We start from the raw sequence: 7,636 nt of genomic DNA on the forward strand, positions 1-7,636 counted from the left end.
AGGGTAGACCAAAGCAACCATCTTCATCAAGATTGCTCTTTGCCTAGGGTGTGGCATTGTCTCATTAGAAACCCTCAGCTCTGCGAAGGTGTAGTTTTACCCACCTTAATATACCCAATTTAAATAATGAGTCGCAGTGAGAATGTCACATATTATAGGAATTATTGGTTATTATGGAATATGGACAGATGTGAAGTAATTACCTTCTTCTGCCTCATTTAAGCAAAACATGATTGGTAAAATTACTTTTAGATATATATTTATATCCTCTAGAAAATATTTCACATATTTTCCTCATAAACTGAATGATAGTAATTTGAATGGCCATGATGGATGAATAAGAAATTTCTTCATTACAATAGAAATTGAGTTTATTAGTTGTAAATCAGAATGAATAATGCTATTCAAAGTTTCACCTTGAATCTAATTAATAAGATTGCTTTTTATAAATTAATTTCCTGACCTATTTCCTTATAGAATTGAGACTAGATTCAAATATATTTATTCTAGTTAATTAGTTATTTGAGCTTGAAACTTGTATACTTGGGTTCTATGTACTGTGACAGCAAGTGGACATAAATCCAAATGAACTTTTAAATTAAAATTACAAATACTGAGACATGTGTATTACCATCTTACCAAACTCAGTATTTGGGCTTATATTTCCAACAAATCCTAATTGTTTAAGAAAACTTTTTTACAAATCTAATGTAATGTTTTAATTAAGGAATCCTTGGGGGAATAAATTTCTTCATGAGGAAGTTCAAGGTGTTAAAGCCATCACATGAGGCTTCCTGAAAGTGTTAGTGAAATTAATATTTCAGGGCAATATATTTTTTAATATTTCAGGACAAAATATTTTAAGAAGGCACTTTTCTTAAATAGGGATATTCTGCATTCTTGGGCTTATGGAGGAAAAGGAATTAGGAGAATAGGATTTAAGTTATGAAAATATAGAGTAAATATTCTACCAAGGAGCATAGTCTGGGTTTTTCTTATGTCAACAAACATTTAATGAGCACCCACTATGTGCCAATTGCTAAGTGTTGAGCTTGGCTCCTTTCTCTCCCATGGTCACTTCCAATTCGATGACAATATCACTAAGACCAATATTAATATCACTTAAAGTAACTATCACTTAAGACCCATATTTTAAATAGCACTTTGCAAATGAAATGCATTTTCACTTACATTAAATTCAGGATAAGGAAAAAATCACTGTGCACTTATTAAATGACCTGAGATTTCCTACACAGAAATACAAAAAGATAATGACAATGGGTATGAAAGGAAGTAGCTGTGGAAGCCACAGAAATGTAGCTGAGATCTCATTCAAGAGAATTGGCTGTGGGGCGCATAGTTGTCTAAGAACCCCCGCAGTAACCCACCCTGGGGATCCCACCAAGGCTACACTTGCCTTAGCTGTTCCCAGCCAATGAGTGACCACAAAAGGGGTCTTAGAGCTGGCCCATCCCTGTAGGATTTAGTTCTTCTCTAAAAGGCAACTTCGGCTAGAGCTTTCTTAAAACTGCACTGTACCTGCCCTCGCCGGCGGGTAGGGGAGGCCAGGGGGAGGTCAGTGGGGGAAAAATAAAAGAGACATAAGTACTACTATTTGTAATACCTTAAACAATAAAATTAAAAATAATAAAAAATTTAAAAATAATAAAATAAAATAATACAAAGAAGAAAAAAACAAAAAACTGCACTGTAGTCTCAGGCTCTTCTACCCAATCCTTCTCCTTCCCCTCTCTGCTGTCACAGGTGTCAAGCCTACGATACAGCTGGAAGGCTCCCCCTCCTCTTTATCCTTCACAGACAATTCCCTCCAATACATCTCTTGCTTGTCTAATCCTGTTTTGGTGTCTGTTTCTCAGACCCAGGTGAAAATAGGAATGGTTCTGAAAAACAGGTAGTCAGGTTGGAGTTTGGAGATAGGCTCACTCACGGCCCGGCTGATAAAAGATGGCCCCATCCTGAGTGTTCCCATTGCTGAAGATTTCAGTGGTGCTGCCCTCGCAAGGTGTCCTGATGCTGGGAACTACCCTCACAGCTGTGAGTATTCAAGCATGTTAAAGATACAAGGGGCACAGTGCCTAAAAAGACAGCAGAGTCGCTGGTTATTAAGTTGTACCAGTGCCCTGGAGAGGAATAACGAGAAACTGCGGGCCATTAATAATTCAAGGCCAAGTGTGAGAGCCAGGGACCAGAGTCTTTGCTGGCTTACAAAGGAGTCCTTACCTCCTTCAGTAAAAGTGCCAAACTGAAGAACAGACATAGGATTTGATAATGAGAGTTGCAGAGCTCCTAGGACATTTAAATACTCAGCCAATGTAGGTCTGTGTTGCTCAAAACAGGGCACTGGGAGGGAAAACATAGGATTTTGAGATGTGAGGTGGGAGATTTCCAAGGATACTCCAAGGATTTGGGAACTGCAAGCCTCTCTGAACCCCTAGAACTTGGAGAGGTGGTCCCCGCCTTTCTAGTAAGAGCTAGCACTGCTCCCAATGGGAAGATAACACAAAGGCTTTGCCCTGCAAGAAAGGGAGCTCTCCCCACCTACACTCTGGGCTGCAGGGCCAGAAACTAAAGTTAAATCCCAGCATTTCTTGGCTGAAGTTATGTTGGACCTGACAAGAGAGGAAAGACATTAACACAAAGGAGCTGCGAGAATTAGCTAGTCACTAGTGCACACTGGCAGGAGCCAGGTGACTACTGATAGAATGGAATTCTGAGGGTGCTTGATCAAGGGGGCAGGAATGCAATACTGAAAAAAGGAGGAATGCATCCAATTGGGACACTCATGTCATGGGCTTTAGCACTCTGGCAAGCACCCTAGGGGATGGGGCAAACTCACTGCGAGGGTGGCTCTTAGAAGCCTGGAGAAAGTGCTGGTCCATGTTGAGCAAAATGGAACATACCTGTGCTGCCCTGGCAGCCTGTAGAGGAAGAAATGAAGAGCTGAGGGAAGATGGTATGCTGGATGGATATATTATGCCAGGCCGAAGACTACCAGATTATGTTCCATGGGGAAGCCTAAAAGATACATCATTCACCAAGGTCAAGAGGAACATGCTAGCGAGTGGAGCGCTCACACCCAAAAATTCAGTGCTGGCTTCCCTCTGGGGGCCAGAGCTAATGGTAAGGGAGCAGCCACAGAGCTGGGCTCTTTAAATTCCAGGTGATCATGCCATTGCTCCCGCTCCCCAATACATGCCAGTAATAGAAGCCATGTGGTAGTGTTTAACCCTTAGAAGCCAGGAGGCTGTCATGATCAGCGAGGTTGGAGAAGCAGCTAAATAGCCTTAGTCTTCGGGGAGTTGTGGAACTAGTTACAGCATGGTGTCCTTGACGTAAAATAAAATAGATGGACATCCAATGAGGATACCTCATGACATCTACAACCATAATAGGGCAAGAATGGGGAGCAGGGGTTCGAGTGTAGTTACAATAAAAAGGCACAATTGCCCTGGCTGGTGCAACTCAGTGATTAGAGCACTGGCCTGTGCACTAAGGGGTCTCGGGTTCAATTACCAGTCAAGGGCACATACCTGGGTTGCAGGTTCTATCCCCAGCATGTACGGGAGGCAACCAATCAATGCGTCTCTCTCACAATGATCTCTCTCTCTCCTCCCTCCCTCCCTTCCTTCCACTCTCTCTAAAAATCAATGGAAAAAATATCCTCTGGTGAGGATTAGCAGAAAATAAAATAATAAAAAGGCACAATCCCTTGTTCAGTTACCAGACCCAGGCTAATTTTCATATGTGGGACCACTGAGTGAAGAAGTAGTTCAGTCCCTAGGAGAAAGGACTTTGCAAACCCCCAAGTACATGCCATAATGGTTCCTCAAAAGGACCTATATCCACTAACTTAGGAACTGCACTGGGGAAAGGGGACTACCCAGATATTTCAGAGGCTATTGAACCCAGGGTCTAAGTTGACATTTGATTCCCAAAGACCTGAAGAGTCATCATGACACTGTTATAATGGCAGTGTGGGGGGTTCATTTAATAAATGGAGGTCTAAATTGGACTTACAGTAGGTCCACTAGGCTCCTGGACGTACCTCAGTTCCCCAATGTGTAACTGGGAATGGTAAAGTTGGAATCACCACCATACTGGGTCCTTGACCTGTGGGGTCACAGCTGTAATAGTGAAGAAAAACAAGTAAAAATGATCTAAATCCCACCCCAAGATATTAAAGGAAAAAACAATATTGCACTGAGGTGGATAGGATAGGGAAGATTAGTGTAAGGACCTAAAAGATGGGGGTAGGGAGCAGATGTGTTCTTTTTCATACCTCCATTTGATTTGCCAGTCTGACCTCTGTACAAACCAGGTGGATTCTGGAGGATGACTGTCACGTAGGCCACTGTAAATGGTTTAAAGTAGGAGCCCCGATCAGTTGCTATGCCAGACGTAGTATTGTTGCTAGGCCTCAAGTACATGGTATACAGCTACTGATTTGGCAAATGCCTTTTCCATTCTGGTTAGAAAAGGGGATCAGACACAGTTCACATTTGAATGAAATGAACAATATATATTTAATTTTGCCCTAGGGCTGCTAACTCTCCTGTACTCTCCCATAGTCCAAAGAGAACTGTACTGATTGGACATCCCCCAGAACATGACATCTATCCATGACATGGATGACATCCTGCTGATTGGACAAAACAAGCAAGAGATGGTTGGTGTGCTGGAAGCACTGGTAATACACAGGTCAATCCTATGAAGGTTCGGCCATTGTATTTTTTCAGGGGTGCAGCGATCAGGGGCATGCACGCTATCTGTCCCAAAATATAGCTGCTGCATTGGAAGGAAGCCTGGTAGGCCCCTTAGAGCTCTGCAGGCAACATTTTACACCTAGGAATACTTATTGCTCTGCCTTGTGTTGGATAATATGGAAGGCTACCAGTGTTGCCTGAGGCCCAAAGCAGGAAATAGCTTTGCAGCAGGTCCAGGCTGTGATGCAAGCAGCCCTACAGCTCGGGCCACAAGATCAGCAGACCTGATGGTGCAGGAAGCATCCGTGGTGGGAAAAGATGCAGTGTGGAATTTATGGCAAGCCCCAGTGGGACAATCACATCATAAGATTAGGATTCCAGAGCAAAGCCCCACCATCTGTGGCAGAGAATTATCATTTTTTTAGAAATAGCATGCTACTGAGCTCTGGTAGACACAGCATGCTTGACCATGAGTACCAGGTAACCATGTGTCCAGAACTGCTCATTATAAACTAAGCTTAGTCAGAGCCACCAAGACATATGAGCTCAGCAGCAGTCCATTAGAAGACAAAAATGGAACATCTGACATTGAGCCCAATCAAGACCAAGGGCACAAATAAGCTGTATAAGCAGGTAGCACAGAACTCCATGCACCTACCATATTGCATCAGTGCCATTCCTCCCACTTGCACCTACAGCGGTAGGAGAGGGAAGGTACAACCAGCTGAAGGAAGACAATGCCCAAGCTTAGTTTACCAATGGGTAGGTTGGCGTGGTTCAAATTGTGGGTATGAGATGCCAATGGACCGCGGTTGCATTATAGGCATGTAAAGGGGCAGTCTTGAAAGGCAGTGGTGAGGGAAAAATCTTCCCAATGGGCAGATCTGTAAGCATCATTAGGTGAGATTCCTAAGCAGTGGTCAATGGCTGGCCCTCTGGTCAGGGTGTGAAAGAAAAATGGCTACATCAGAGGCAAGGTCTGGCTGGGGTAAAGGTACATGGGTGGACATGAGGGAGTGGGTAAATTTTTTTAAATAACATGCTCATGTCCACCAGAAAGTGTCTACCATGGAAGAGGCACTGAATAACCAAGTGGACACCATGATTCCATCAATTGACATTAGCTAGCCTGGAAGACACAATGGGCACATAGATGAAATGGCTTCTGGCAGAGTAAGAGGCTATGAATGAGCCCAAGAGATAACTCCCACTTACTAAAGCTGACATACTTATTGTATCTTGAATGTCCAACCTGTCAGCAACAGAGACTAATGCTGTGCCCACAGTATGGCACTATTCCTTAGAAGAACAGGCCACTTGGTGTCAACTTGACTACATTGGATCCCTTTGATCCTAGAAAGGCCAGCAATTCCTCCTTCACAGGGACACCTATTCTGGTATCCCCACATCTCAGAGCCACAAAGCCTCGGCAGCACCACTATATGGCTATTAATGGAATGACTAACTCACAGGCATCAATTCCATTCAGCAGTGTTCACCCAGGGGACCTACTTCATAGCAAATGAGGAGAGGGCCCAACCAGAGGAGCCACTGGTCAGATTACATACATGCAATCCAAAAGTATATAGTCTCATAGATCACTAAAAGGCCGACCAAAGACCAGCTCAAATGCAACATGCTATGGGGATGCCTAGAATCACAAACCTTTATATGAGTCCAAGAACCCACAGAGAGGAATGACTCCAATTATCATCACTGCCAGTGACCGACTGAAGTACTCTGCTTTCCATTCCTAAAACTCTGGGCTCTGTGGCATTGAAAGTATTCGTCACCAAAGCAGGCACATTCTTGCTAGAGAACACAGCAAAAAGTTCTACTGAACCACCCACTATGACTGTCATCAAGGCACTTGGTAATTTTTCTTTTTAAATATATTTTATTGATTTTAGAGAAGGGAGCGGGAGAGATAGAAACATCAATGATGAGAACCATTGATTGGTTGCTTCCTGCACATCTCCAACCCGGTCAAGCCCACAACCCTGGCATGTGCCTTTGACCAAAATCTAACTTGGGACCCTTCAGTCCATAGGCCAACGCTCTATCCACTGAGCCAAACCAGCTAGGGCGAGGCACTTTGTACTTATGTCCAGGACCAGCAGGCTAGTAGAGCAGTCACCCTCCTCGCTGGTATAACTGACTTTGATCAGGAGTGGGGGGACTGGAGAAATATGTACAGAACACAGGTGGCCCAGTTGGTGCCTATTGGTATTCCTTTGCTCCACTACAACTGTGAATAGATGTAAGTAGTAACCCAGGCTGAGAAGGGTATGATTTCCAAGGGTTCAGATACCTCAGGAACAAAGGTTTGGGTCATACCATTAGCTAAGCCAGCAAGACCTGCTAAGGAGACAGGATGATGGAAGACAGAGTTAATGAGTACTGGTTTTGGCTCTTCAGTGACAGGGGATACCAATCATCAGACCAAACTCTTTCTTCTGAGAGGTACATGGAAATCATAGAAGAATTGCTCCCCAAACTTGTAAGAAATGGATCTGGATGGTGCAACCATAGAAACTGTCTGCTCAGAATTCCTACAAGAGAACTGGCTGCAGAAGCAAAGCAAACTGAGTCCAGGCTGCACCCCTTTGGATTCACCACTGCATTCACTGCAAGGCCGTGCTTCCCCGGGGCTGCGTCCTGCCACTGACTGAGCACAGTGAGGGTACTGGTGCCGGCCCATTCTTGCACATCGGAATCTGTTGATAAGCTACTTTGGCCTGAGGACATCCCATCAGCCTGGAACACACTTTTTTAGAACTGCACGCAGTCTTGAGGCTCTTCCAACCCAGTCCCCCTTCCTTCCTGCTCTCTTGTCATAGGAGTCAAGCCTAGGGTACAGAGAGCAGCTCTCCATGTAACCTCCTGCTCCCTCCTCTTCATCCTTCTATTCC

This window comes from Myotis daubentonii, chromosome 17 (genome assembly GCF_963259705.1).
Source record: "Myotis daubentonii chromosome 17, mMyoDau2.1, whole genome shotgun sequence".
NCBI lineage: Eukaryota > Metazoa > Chordata > Mammalia > Chiroptera > Vespertilionidae > Myotis > Myotis daubentonii.